This window comes from Felis catus, chromosome B4 (assembly GCF_018350175.1).
Source record: "Felis catus isolate Fca126 chromosome B4, F.catus_Fca126_mat1.0, whole genome shotgun sequence".
Lineage (NCBI taxonomy): Eukaryota > Metazoa > Chordata > Mammalia > Carnivora > Felidae > Felis > Felis catus.
This window is the reverse complement of record NC_058374.1, coordinates 57,865,377-57,879,812: the sequence shown is the minus strand read 5'-3', so window position 1 is coordinate 57,879,812 and position 14,436 is coordinate 57,865,377. Positions and strand designations below refer to the sequence as shown.

At 39.0% G+C, this 14,436-nt stretch overlaps 1 protein-coding gene and 1 non-coding gene across 23 annotated transcripts in view; one reads left to right on the top strand and one right to left on the bottom strand.

Annotated features, from left to right (window-relative positions):
* SOX5 (SRY-box transcription factor 5) overlaps nucleotides 1–14,436 on the top strand; it is a 1,017,940-nt gene that overhangs the window by 99,918 nt on the left and 903,586 nt on the right. For 2 of the 22 annotated variants that reach the window (XM_045062617.1, XM_045062625.1), the window contains exon 1: nucleotides 3,466–4,134. The exons of the other annotated variants lie outside the window; for them this stretch is intronic. The gene's annotated coding sequence lies outside the window, so the exon portion shown is untranslated. Of the gene's footprint in view, nucleotides 1–3,465; nucleotides 4,135–14,436 lie in introns of those variants that run through there. 22 annotated transcript variants of the gene reach the window in all.
* On the bottom strand, nucleotides 11,093–11,199 carry LOC111561512. Its single transcript, XR_002744163.1, has one exon. It is a non-coding gene; the product is annotated as a U6 spliceosomal RNA (small nuclear RNA).

The following is a 14,436-nucleotide window of genomic DNA, read 5'->3' as shown; positions in this document are numbered from 1 at the left end:
TATTTCACCGGAGAAGAGGAAAAACATTATTTAATGCAAGAAACTTACTTAGGAGAACTCTGGTAATAAACTGGGGAGGACAATTTGACAGGAAGCCTTTCAGATGCTTTTCAAATCATGATACATAGATTTCAGCCTTGATGTGAATGCTTGGTTCTGCTGCATTTAGGAGGTTACCATGCTAGGTTTCTATAGACTATCATTTGTGAAAGAAGCCCTCAGTTGCATGACGGAACATATACAAGAAACCTTTGAATTCACAGCTGGAAAACAGAAGTCAGTGATTACTATAGACACACCAGCACTTTGGGGGCAAAGGACCTTGTCTAGGTAGCTTTATTGACTAGGATTGGGATTAGGGGAAAAAGGAAGCAGTAATTGCTATTTAGATCTTGGTTTCCTGGTTTGTGGGGTTTGGGCCAGAATCAGGTATGCTGCCCTTTGGGTATTGCCTCCAGCATTCTATCCAATGTGTGTTTGATTAGTTCCTGTTATTTCTGTTGGAAGTCTATAAAGTGATATGCAGTGGGAGAGTACTGACAATTCTTTGGTCTCTGCTGTAGTAACTGTACTTAATTAGACCAGTTTCGCTATGTTGGAATATTCTAGATTCCAGTTAGCAATAGCGTGAAAGTCATAAACATGGCTGCCTTTAGTTGTTATCTATAAATGATTTAGAGTAGTGTTTGTCAAACTGTAATGTGCATATGAGTCACCTGAATATCTTGTTAAAATGCAAGTTCTGATTCAGAAGGCCTGGGGTGGGGCCTGAAATTCTGTGTCTGTAACAAGTTGCCAGCCAGGGCTGATGTTGCTTATATACTTTGTAGAGTAGGGACCTAGGGCAGGTTCTCCGACTAAGTGCACATTAGAATCACCTGGGAAGATTAAAACATCTATGCCTGGGTCCCATCCTACCCCAGAGGTTAATATTTAATTGAGTGTGACTGGGTATCAGGATTTTAAAAGCTGTCCAGGTGATTTTGATATTTAGCCAAGGGTGAACATACCGATTAGATAATGGACCTGTGGAGGTGGGGAAAATATGTGTTTTATTTTTACTACTAATTTGGAGGTTTTAGAGAAGACACTGAGACAAATTCGTAACTAAAGAATAATTTATCATTCCATTCATTAACTGCAATTATTAGTCTGCCAGTGAACATTTACCCATACTATCTTCAGTGTTTCCTTCTTTTCAAAATACTTTAAGATGGGTTGGCAGATTTTAGCAAATAAAAAGATACACTGAGGCGCCATTCCATGCTGTTGAACCAGAACCTGCATTTTAACAAGATATTCAGGTGATTCATAAGCACAACATAAATACTGCATGGGATACGCTTAAAAAAATCAAATTTACTTGGGTGTCCTGTATTTTTTATCTTGCAGCTCTATTTAGGAAGTAGTTAACACTTATTTCGTTACAGAATAAGATGGAAAGTAGTATTCTGAGTTTAGAGAACACTTTTAATATCTCGCTTCTTGTTTCGCCTAATCTTCCTGTGTCTGCAGTGTCCACTGATCTTTAAGCCTAACGTAAAATAAAACCAGCTGATAGACCTTAAGATGTCATGCTGCGTATTAGGAATAAGAACGTACTGTTCTGTGTATTTATGCAAGAATGGGAGACAGCTCTACCATTGTTAGCGTGCCCATCAGTTTACGTTAAAAAATTGTTTTACGTCTTTCTCCTAAATTTATTTAAAGAATTGTCACAGATTTTAAAATCCTTTTATTTAAGGAATTCAGAAGCCCCCTTGTTATAACTAAAGTGTAACAGTTTGGTTGTGCTCATAAAACGACAAATACCAGAATTCCCCTGAATGAGAATTATACAAAGGCTGATCTTACTATGAAAAAACAGCCCCACAGGCTGTAAAATATTGTGTCTATATATCCAAAACAGAAATGCTAATCTTTCAAAAGTTGCTTAAATTAAAATGTCAAAGTTCAGCATTGTTTTTTTTTTTAATTTTTTTAATGCTTATTTATTTTTGAGAGAGAGACTATGCAAGCCAGGGAGGGGCAGAGAGAGAGAGAGAGAGAGAGAGAGAGAGAGAGAGAGAGAGAGAGGAGAGAGAGAGACACGGAATCTGAAACAGGCTCCGGGCGCCGAGCTGTCAGCACAGAGCCCAACGTGGGGCTTGAACTCATGAACCGTGAGATCATGACCTGAGCCGAAGTCGGACGCTTAATCGACTGAGCCACCCAGGTGTCCCCAAAGTTCAACATTGTTAAAAGCAACATTTAACCTGGCTCATGTCAATAGCAGTCTTATGAATCACAGATAGCAAAAAAACCAGTTTATAAAAGTTTAGTCACAAAAATTAATTTTTAGGTTAAGGTAAAAAACGTATCATTGACATTATTAGATTTTTCTTTCAACTGTCTCCCCTTTTGGAGTCTTTGTAACACCTCTGGTACTCTATTAAGAAGACATTCATATGCTGGTATTGAATACAGTGATTTGCGCTTTAAAATGTAGTGTTGAGAACTCTATTTGGAATGTGTTGCTGCATATAAGATTGAGCTTTAATAGTGTTATATTTCAGTCTATAAATAACTTTTACTTCCTATCTGACATTAGAACAATGTATGGCATTTGGCAAAAAGTAAACTGCCAAATGATTTCTTAAGTGCCTAGTTAAGGGATGTCATTGTAAATTTTTATCCTGGTGAGGAACGCTGTAACAATATGTCTTAGCTTTACTAACCCCTGAGAGTAAATTATTTATTTTTGGCACTATGAGATCATAAATGTTAACCAACATTCTGAAAAGTTTGCAATTGTTGATTTTTAGTGAGTCAAGTTAATAAGTATATTATGTAGTGAAGCTATACTTGGGACCATCAGGAAGGTAAATTATAACCAAGGCCTCACACTTGGAAACGTAAACAAGAGGGGGCGGGGTACAGAGGATGTTTATTTGTAGTCCCAGTAAGGCAGTGGGATGAACATACAGTGGCTTCAGAGTCAGATCTTACATGACCCAAATGGACCTCAGTTCCTTCATTTATAAAATGAGAGAAGAAATACTCCTTCATTGAGTCATGAAGATTAAGATAATGTTATGTAAAGTTCCTTGCATCATGCTAGTAGATATTCAGAAGAAAACGTTAATTTCTACCTCAACCATCCTGATCCCCTAAATCTCTCCAAACCCATTTGGATGATTCTCCTTCCTTGGGAGAGTTTCTAGAAATCTAAATATGGCACGTGGGAGGCTGTAAAGAGATAAACTGTTAACTGTTACTTGGCCAGACTTAAAAGCCAATGTGATTTTTTCAGGTGAAGTCTAGTTGAAGTCCATTGAGGAAAACAATTTCTTTCTTTCTTTTTTTAAAAAAATTTTAAATGTTTATTTATTTTTGACAGAGAGAGAGACACGCAGAGTGCGAGCTGGGGAGGGGGAGGGAGGGGGAGACACAGAATCTGAAGCAGGCTCCAGGCTCTGAGCCATCAGCACAGGGCCCACCGAGGACGTGGAACTCACAAACTGCAAGATCATGACCTGAGCCTCCCAACCAACTGAGGCACCCAGGTGCCCCAGGAAAGTAATTTCTAATAAAGGACACCCACCTGGAAGTGAAAAGGCGGAGGAGCTGTTACCAGGACTGACTAGACATTTGATTCAATGCAAATTATTTAATTGTTCTTGGCTGAGGTTTCTTTACCTTTATAAAAGAAGTAATGTTGCATTGTAATATATCTTGGTATCCCTCCAGCTCCTCTCATTGTGATGCCTCTTGGGTCTGGTGCCTTGAGGTGCTAAGTTGGAGACTGGGAGTGCCCTTGAGATCAACAGCTGTGAGGGAATAGGCCCCCCGGGACCAGGCAGAGGGAGGAGCTATACTGACGTGTAGTTACCACGCAGGCCTCAATGGAACCTTGGAGATCTTGGGTACTTCTTGGCCCTTCAGAGTTTTTTGTGAAGGAGGCAAGGGTGCCCATCCTCCATCGCTCTAAACCTTTCATAGGTGTGTGAGACTCTGGCCAAAGCATCTCTCTTCCTCCGGGGGGCAGATCCTGAGGAGGAATCACTTAGGAATTAGCAGCAGCTAGACCATGTGGCAGCTGGAGGGAGTGCCTCCATCCTGGACCGGCATTTGACTCAGCCTCTACTGCAGAAGGTTGGTTTTCTAGCATCTTGGGGTCATGGCCTTATCCTCAGCAGAATATCAGTCTTTATTGGAGTGCTATCATTTTCAGAGATGTTTTGGGGGAAATGCTAAACTTTGGAATCTCCGGGTGTGTTTGTGGGTGTTATTTTGAACGTAGGCTATGTGTGTGCATTTTCTGAAGTAAAATTAGTCAAAATAATCTGATGTGAAGTCTTTGCTAAACTTTGCAAAAGTTTAAGTTTAGAAAGTTAAACTTTGCTAAGCTTTGCAGAAGGGTAGACTTATTTCTAAGAGGTCTCTCCTACAGATTTCTCCAAAAGCATCATGAAAAATGGCATTGGCTTTTAGAGTTTAGAGTTTGTAATTGTGACCAAAACAAAAAGTGCTCAAGTACAGTAAAAGGCATTAAAAAAAATTCAAGTAGGTCGTTTTACAAATCACTGAGAAAATCAGCCTACTTTGGAACTTACAAAACAAAAAAATGATTTTGTTTAGATTCTGTTCCAGTTTTGAGTAGGGGAATTCTTCTGTCTCCGTGCTGTTTATTCACCTCTAGTTGGTCATTTTCCAAGTATGAGGATGGTATGTTTCACAGATGATGTGCTGTGGATTAGCCCTCTGTGCTGGGGCCTTGTAGTGAAGGTATTTTGATGTTAGTTGAAACAGGGGGCTGAATGGATAAGACCCTCGAGAAGATAAAGCTAACTTTATCTACATCTAAAGAAGTTCAGTGTTATTACATACCAATGCATTCTTGCAAGGGTCTTACTTGGTGGAAAAGATAGTGAACCTCTGTATCCCCTTTCTTGGCCTGAAAATGGGACGTCAGGCAGCATCTAATCATCTTTCTTGTTTTTTAAAAAAAAAAGAGAGAAAGATTTCTATTTGTGTCAGATTTTAGATGTCTTAATATTTTTTCCTGTCTAATTTTGCAGAAAGTGATAATAGAGTTCCTGTCAAATTAGGGGCTGCAGACTTTTAACCTATGGTGTGAAAAAAAACACATTAGTTATTATTACCATAAACATAATTCAAATAAATATTTAGTTGTAATACCATTATGTTGAAGGGCGCATTCCAAGCATATAATTTTGCTCATTATAAATATTAAAAATTCACAATGACAGTACATTGGAGAAGAAATGAGAAAAAAAATACAGAGGTTTTTGGAGTAAGTCTTTTGCTTCCAAAGATGGAGTTTCAGGGGCATCAGGGTAGCTCAGTTGGTTGAGCATTCGACCCTAGATTTCAGTTTAGGTCATGATCTCAAGAGCCCCTGTGAAGGGCTCTGGCTCGCACGGCAGGCACAGAGCCTGCTTAGGAGTCTCTCCTGCCCCTCCTCTCTCTCTGCCCCTCCCTCACTCAAAACAAACAAAAAGCAAAGCAAAAACACAACAACAAAGATGAGGTTTTAGTGTAAATTCCTAATTGGAACAATTGGAATGAAAGTGCCTCTCATAGGGGTGCCTGCGTGGCTCAGTCGGTTGAGCACTGGGGACTCTTGATTTTGGCTCAGGTCCTGATCCCACAGTTCTCCAGTTCGAGCCCCACTTCAGGTTCCATGCTGACAGTGCTGAGCCTGCTTGGGATTCTCTCTCTCTTCCTCTCTCTCTCTTTCTGTCTCTCTGCCCCTCCCCCACTCGTGCTCCCTTGCTCTCTGTCTCTCAAAAATAAATAAACCTTAAAGATTCCCATAAAGAATTGTTCATCTCTGTTAAAGAACACAAAATTATTTTCTAAAATACCATAAAACCTGCCACATGTTTGTATCTGTGAGTCAGAGACCAAAGTCAATAGGGTCAAGGGTGGATCAAAGTGAGAAATGAAAGAAGCAAGTAGAAAACTCACTGTGGCCAGCCAGCCTCATAGAGAGAGCTATGAGCAAGTGATATTTCTGACCTTTGCTGAACCTGTTTAAGTCACCTGAGAATACTTGCTTGAGTATAATTGTTAAATGTGAAAATGATGCTGGATCAAACTTTAGAATTTTTCAGACCTTTGTTAAGGTGATGACAATTTTGAGTGTCTCATCATTACATTTTCCAAATACCTGTAAATAGAGCACACATTTTCATAGCTCAAGTTTATGGATAAAATATCTAAGCAGGTGCATTTTCAGTGTGAAAGAGTATTTTGTCAGCCAGATTATTAGAACAAGAGAATGACTGAGAAAAGAAAGAACATACTCTAGAGAAGTCCTTTCTAACATTGCTTTTAGCAGTATTATCAAATTGGGTCACAGATAATTAGATTAATTTGACTACCCTATGGTTTTATTTGGAGATATGTAATGTGGCAACTCTCTTCGCTCTTGGATATCTATAGGATATAAGAAAATGGAAATGCTAGGTCTTCAAAAATGAAACAGCTATTATGTCACGCTCAATCAGAGAGATGTAGACATTGATAGAGTATCAACACCTGAAGCCACTCTATTAAAGCATGCCTTGGTTCCTCAAGCAAAAGTCACAGAAAATTGTCTCATGTTTCACCATCTAGACTTGCTACCACTTGGTGTCCTTTAATTGGCTATCATGTCCATTTACCAGAAATTGGCTCTGTTTTCCAGCTGCTGGATGTAGGTGATTTACTTGTGCGTGTGTGCTCAGGAGTACGCCTGCAAGAGTGTCGTTTCAAACATCATTTTTCTTAGAGAAATTACTAATCTGTGTGTATCTGAATATGTGTACTACAAAGGAATTATAAAACCTAGAACGTAAGAGGCTTTCAAAGGGTCCGAGTGGCCTTAAAGACAGTATTAGAGTAGAGGGGTCATGAAAGCCCCTGGGGGGGCCCAGGTCTATAAGGTATTATTAAGTACAATTTAAGGATCATATCAAAGGAATTTAAAAATAAATAGCACAATTCTTGGTATGTGCATTTTACCCAGTATAGGGAAGCTTATAAACCCACATCTTAATGCCCCTTTGAGTAGATTGCATTTAGGTTTAGAGCATAACCACTTAAGTATGCAGCTTTGTTCAACTTCTTAAGAAATCAGGGTTGTTATTGTTTTTGTTTGTTTTTTTGTTTCTGTTTATGTCCCATTGTAGTGGTTTTTTTTTCTTTTAGGAAAAAATTTCCAGCACTTAACTTTGCTTTTCTGAACTCTAACAGACATTTATGGTTATCTAATTACCGTAACCACGTATTTCCTGAAATGTTGTTCACGAGTAGTTTTAACCACAAATACAGATGCTCTAATTTCAGATTTTCTGAATTGGGTCCACTGCTATCATCAGGGGAAGGTTCACGTAAATCTAGAATAAATATTTTAAAAATATAAGAATGAGTACTTTAAATGTGGAAGAAGATAAATGTAACATTCTTCTGAAACAAGTCTAGTAAGGATTTTAAGTTTTTAAGACTTTCTATTTAATTACTTTGCATTGAAGCCAGCTGGTTTGGTAACTTTCATGACCTTATATTCCCTGAATGTTCTCATAAATCAAAGGAAGAATATGCTCAATTCTAACATTAGTCCTGGGGAAAATTCCATATTTGAAAACAAAAGAAAGAAAGGTAGAATCAAGGTTGCCTTGGGAATTTTGAGGGCCTTGGTAAGGTTAATTGGGAGGGCATAAATTCCTTTATCCTCAGATTTTTCTTTTCCTTTCTCTTTTCTCCCCCTAAGCTTTCCTGCCCTCTAACCCATCAATTTCTCTTGCAGCTTGAGCCTTCACACTTCAACATTGAACTTGGAGATATAAAAATATTCTAACAGGCAGGGGGATGGCCTTGATGATCTCTTAAAGTTCTTTTTAGTGTTCTATTTTAAATTCCAATGATTGAATAGAAGCTCAGGGGTGAAATGGCCCTCTGGAGGTCATCAGCTGTAGCTCCCTCCATGTAACAATGCCTCCTACTTTCTGGGAGTTGGCATTAACAGCCAGTCCCAAGGGACCTCTTTATTCTCTGAATTTCTTCAGCACTATGGACTGTCTTATTGACCAGTTGGTGAAGGAAGTGCACATCAGACTTGAGAATTTTTCGAGCTATACATTTTACCTTCTTCCTAACTTAGGTTTTAAATATATAAATCATTGCTTGAGTGAACCACTCTTTTGAAAGAGATCTATGTTAAAGATTTCAGGTGTTGTTTTGAGGTGGTGGGGAGTTTCTGGTGGATGAGAATTGAAGTAGGTCAGAATCCATTGAGATCAAGCAATTCAACAAATATTAATTGAGGACTTCCAAGTAAGGGGTTGTAAAGTCTAATGCTTCAGAAGACAAGGATGGTAACATAAATCTTGAATTAAACTCTATGTAAGGCAATAGGGATGGTGTGAGGCCTGAGGCATTTGGGACCTGGTGCGAGGATTCTTGCCTTAGCTGTTCTGCCCAAAGCATGCCCACAGTTTGCAAACCCTTAAGTCTCTTTGCATGGTGTCTGTTCCATTTGTGGGAGATACTCAAGTGAACACTGAGGTAACAACCGTGATAAAAATGACTATTCTAGTGGTGGCTACCATTTACAAAGTGGCTACTAGGTCTCAGGGACCATGCCACTCTTTTTCAATCCTTACACTTATCCTATGAGATCGTCCTGTTCAACTCAGTTTCAAAGATGGGAAGGTGGAGCCCCAGAGAAGATCAGTTACTTGTGCATAGTTACTCCTTTAATAATTGTTGGAGGCCAGATTAAAATTGAAGTCATCCAACTTAGCAACTTCCAAAACCTGTGGTCTTAACCATAATTCAGGTATATCTCAGGCTATCTTCTGTGAGATGTTAATGATATTTGTTTTTTTTTAAACAGTTGATGATTCTGTGATCAAATAATGGAAAACAAAATTTGGGCTCCAGAAACTTAAATCCTACACAGTACTTACCATGGGGCTTTTTCCAGATCCTTTAATTTTACTGTGTTGTGAATCCCCCAAAGTAGTATATACATTTCACAGTATTTCCCAAGCTCATGTGGATTGTACACATTGTCTCAAGTCCTGGTGTCCTAAGGAACCAAATTTCAGAGACTCTTATCTGTTAATACCTAGCTCTCTCACTGAGATGGGGTTGTCATTAAAGACCAAAGTATTTTGGGTGCACACAAGATAGATGTTAATCAGAGAATGCATCAAAGGGAAGGTAACATGTGTCATTGGGTCTTAAAAGTGGATAATGTTTTCACAAATTATATTTACATGGATGATATTGGGCATTAGAGAGCATTCCAGGAGAAATGATTTTAGTCAGGCAATATTGCAGCCATACACACAGAGACTGGAATGTGCCAAGGTGAATTTGGGAAATGTTGAAGAAAAATAGGAGACAACCATCGTTTGATTTTTATTATGAATTAACTGTTCATTGTATTTTAGAAGATTGGTTTTATTTTTTCGAATATTAGAAAAGTACACTTGAACATTTCAAGTCAGATGACACATGAGTCATCATCTCTCATACTATTAAAATTACTCATCGAGCAAATATTTACTGACTGCTTATTATATTTCAATTCTGTTTTGGGTGCTGAGGCTACACTGTAAATAAGGTATACAAGCTTCCTGTTCTCAGACAACTTGCAGACAAAAGCAACACGAGACCATGTCAACTAGTGATAAGTACTATGCAGAGAGATAAAACGTGGTGAAGAGTGCCTTAATGGCTATTTTAGAATAGCAAGAAGGAACCAGACATTTGAAGATCATGGGGATAACATATTAGGCAGAGAGAACAGCTGGTGCAATATCCCTAAGGGAGAAACCAATTGAGGTTATTGAGGAATAGAGAAAAGGCTAATGTGGTTGGAGCATGGGCAAAGAGGAAAATGGTAAGAAGAGTTTATAGGGATTGACAAGAACCAGACCACAGAGTAAAGAGTTAGGAATTTTTTGAAGTGTGATGGTAAACTATAAGAGATGTGTAAGAAGTGTGTGTGTAAGAAGATGTGACCGTGTGTGTGTGTGTGTGTGTGTGTGTGTGTGTGTGTGTGTGTTTTGCACACATGGGCACATAATCTCTGGCTGCTTTGTGGAGAATAAATTTCAAGGAGAAAGCGTAGAAGCAGGGGCACCAGTTAGGAAACCATTGCAATGGTCTAGGTAGGAAGGAATAGTTTAGACTAGGGTTGGTAGTTAACATGGAGAGAAGTTGACAAACAAACATATAAGGTTTTTAAATTATTTACTTATTTTTAATTTTTGTTTTTTAACAGTGTTTAAATTTATTTATTTTGAGAGCGTGAAAGAGAGAGAGAGAAAGAGAGATCATGAGTGGGGAAGAGGGGAGAGGGAGAGAAAGAATCCCAAGCAGACTCCCTCCTGTCAGAGCAGAGCCCAGTGTGGGGCTCAATCTCAGGAACTGTGGGATCATGACCTGAGCCAAAGCCAAGAGTCAGACGCTTAACTGACTAAGCCACCCAGGTGTCCCTTAATTTTTGTTTTTTTAATGTTTATTTTTGAGAGACAGAAAGCCTAACCAAACATGCTCTAGCAGGGGAGGGGCAGAGAGAGAGAGAGGGGGACAGAGGATCCCAAGCAGGCTCCATGCTCTCTCCCAGCAGAGAGCACGATGTGGGGCTGGGACTCACGAACCGTGAGATTATGACCTGAGCCGAAGTCAAGTCGGATGCTTAACTGAGCCACCCAGGTGCCCTAAATTATTATTTAAAAAATGTTTTAAGGGTACCTGTGTGGCTCAGTCAGTTAAGCATCTGACTTTGGCTCAGATCTTGATCTCACGGTTCGTGAGTTTGAGCCCCCACATCAGGCTTCATGCTGGCAGCTCAGAGCCTGGAGCCTGCTTCAGATACTGTGTTTCCCTCTCTGTCCCTCCTTTGCTCACACTCTGTCTCTGTCTCTCAAAAATAAATAAACGTTAAAAAAAATTAAAAAAAATTAAAAATGTTTTAAATTGAAGTATAGTTGGCAGTATTTCATTAGTTCCAGGCATATAACTTAGTGATTCAACAAGTTCATATGTTGTGCTATGCTCACCACAAGAATAGCTATCATGTTACTATACAAAAAATATGGAACGCTTCAAAAAATTGTGTGTTCTCTTTGCACAGGGGCCATGCTAATCTTCTCTGTATTGTTCCAGTTTTAGTGTATGTGCTGCCAAAGTGAGTACAACATACAGGTTTTTGAGGCTGTGCTAATGAAATGGATGTAGGAGATAAATGGACAGAGATTAGGTATAGATTGGTATTTGTTGATGAGACTGAGGGAGGTTTAGATGGAAAAACAAATTTTGTATTGGATGACTTGAATTGGAAATGTGTATCAGACGTTCCAGTGGAGGGGTCAAATAAACAATTGGATAGGTGAATCTTTTTTTTTTTAATTTTTATTTATTTTTGAGAGGGAGAGGGAGAGGGGGAGAGACAAAGAGAGAGAGGGAGACAGAATATGAAGCAGGTTCCAGGCTCTGAGCTGTCAGCACAGAGCCCAGCGTGGGTCTTGAACTCACAAACCATGAGATTGTGACTTGAGCCGAAGTCAGACGCTTAACCGACTGAGCCACCCAGGTGCCCCCGATAGGTGAATCTTGAATTCAAGAGTGAGATCTGTGCTGAAGAAGTATGAATATGTTACTCCATATTATTCTTTTTTTAAAAAAAATTTTTTTTAACGTTTTATTTATTTTTGAGACAGAGAGAGACAGAGCATGAACAGGGGAGGGTCAGAGAGAGAGAGAGAGGGAGACACAGAATCTGAAACAGGCTCCAGGCTCTGAGCTGTCAGCACAGAGCCCTATGCGGGGCTCGAACTCACGGACCGCGAGATCATGACCTGAGCCAAAGTCGGCCACCCAACCGACTGAGCCACCCAGGCGCCCCATATTATTCTATTAACAGAGTTGAGAAGGTCTAACTACTACCTACCTTATAATACATTTTAAAAGGTAAAATTAATAAATTCCTTAATAAAAAATTAAAAGTGAATAGAATATACAAATTACTGTAACCTTGATGTGGGGCACTACCAGTTTTATCAACAGTTAAATGCTGGTAGAGAAGCAGGACGACATTAAATTTTTGTATTGAATACCTAGAAAGTCCCGTGGAGTTCAAATACCCATCTCGTCTTCTACAACTGCTGGACAAACGTCTTTCCAGCAGAAGCTTGAATGCTCAGTATTGGAAGGGCATGTGTTTGCCTCTCAGGGCAGGCAATGCTAGGTTTAAAATGTTCTTCCTTTTCCTGAATAGATATTTTCCCACTCACAGTCTTCCCTCCATTTTTACCAAGTGCCGCAGTTTCAGACTTAGGAGAAGGTCCAATACTCACTCTTTGTAAAAAAAAACAAAAAACAAACAAAAAAAAAAACCCCCTCATGTATTTTGAGATAGCTGTTTTGCTTTCCTTGTTTCCTAGGTTAAGTATTCGCAGTATTTTTAGTTGTTTCTCACGTGTCATGAGTTTAAGTCCTCTGTCCATTCTGCTTACTCTCGTTTCTGGAGCATTTTTCTGCATTCTTCTCCAAGCATGGCACCTAGCAGTACTGTGTTCCCCATAGCACTATGGCTGTGTTTCAACAAGACTGAGTGAAGGAGGCCTTTGGCTTCCATTTTTTAGATGCCATACTTTTGTTGATGGGAACCAATACAAGGTCCCTATGATTTTTTTTTTAAATAAAATAACCTTTAATTTTATAATAGTTTTAAATTGTAAAGTTGAAAGACAGTATGGAGTTTCCATATATTCTCCATCCAGTTTCTCCTGCTGTTTACATTTTATATTACTGTGCTATGTTTGGCACAACTAAGTAACCAACATTGGCACGTTGCTATTAACTGTCTACTTTATTTGGGTTTCCTTAGTTTGTAGGGAAATGTCCTTTTTCTGTTCCAGTATCTCATCCAGGATACATTCTACATTTAGCTGTCATGTCTCAGTACTTTCTTCTGAAGTGTAAGAGTTTCTCAGATTTTCTTTGTTTTCCATGACCTTGGCAATCAGGTATTTTATAGAATGTCTCTCAATTTGTGTTTGTCTAATTTTTTTTAATGATTGTACTGAGGTTATGGGTTTTAGGGAGATCACAAAAATGTACTATTTTTTACTATATCAAGGGCACTTACTGTCAACCTGACTTATCACTGACACTAACGTTGATCACCTGGCTATGATTTCTCTATTGTGAGGTTACTTTATTCTCTTTCTATACTGTACTCTTTGGAAGAGCAGTCCATACTCAAGATGTGAATAGTTAAACTCCATCTCCTTGAGGCAGAGTATTTACATAAATTGTTTGGAATTCTATATGGGAAATCTGTCAGTTTCTCCCATTTATCTATTCAATCATTTATTTAAAAATAGTGTGGACTCATGGATATTTGATACTTTGGATTATAATTCCATACTATATTATTCATTTTGTTGCTCAAATTGTTCCAGCTTTGGCCATTGGAAGCTTTTGCAGGTTGGCCTCCATGTCCATTTGACATACCCCCACCATTTTATTTTACCCTATTCCTTTAAAATCTGTGCTTCTCTCACTCATGAATCTCCTATCTTATATTGTGCTGTCGTTGAGGGGGGGCGGTTGTGGGTATAAAAACAAGCTTTATGATTGGTCTCGCTAAATTTCACTTTTGTAGAGCTTCCTGTTATCATCATCTCTTGCCTACTAGAGCAATAGCTTCTTCTTCTTCTTCTTTTTTTTTTTTTTAATGTTTATTTACTTTTGAAGGAGAGAGAGAGAGCATAAAGGAGGAGGGAGAGGGAGACACAGAATCTGAAGCAGGCTCCAGGCTCTGAGCTGTCAGCACAGAGCCCAATGCGGGGCTCAAAGTCTGGAACCATGAAATCATGACCCAAGCCAAAGTCGGAGGCTTAACTGACTGAGCCACCCAGGAGCCCCATAGAGCAATAGCTTCTTATATGGTTTCTGAATTTCCATTCTGACCACCTCTCCCTGTAGTATTTGGTTCTTTGAATATCGGCCAGAGTGATCTTTCCAAACAAATCCATTATGTCTCTTCCATGTATCAATGCATAAAGCTTTGACTATTGCTTGTGTCTCTGATTTCAACTCTTAACCTTGATATCTTTCACTCAGTATGTTTCAGCCAAATGAGTATGCTCTCCAAGCTTATCCAAATGAGGCCTTTTAGTATTGGTCCTCTCTGACTGGAATATTCTTCCTCTTACCTTCAAATAGCTGATTTAACTTGCTATTGAGCCCTTAGCTCAAATGCCACCTTTTCAGGAAGGCTTTCTCTTGAATTCAGTCTAAGGTAGCTTCGGTTTCTCTTTATCATAGTGCCATGTTTTTGTTTTCTTCATAGCAGTCATCATGACAGGATATTTTCATAATAGATTTTTTTTAGCTATTTATTATCTTTCTGCTTCTCCCACCATT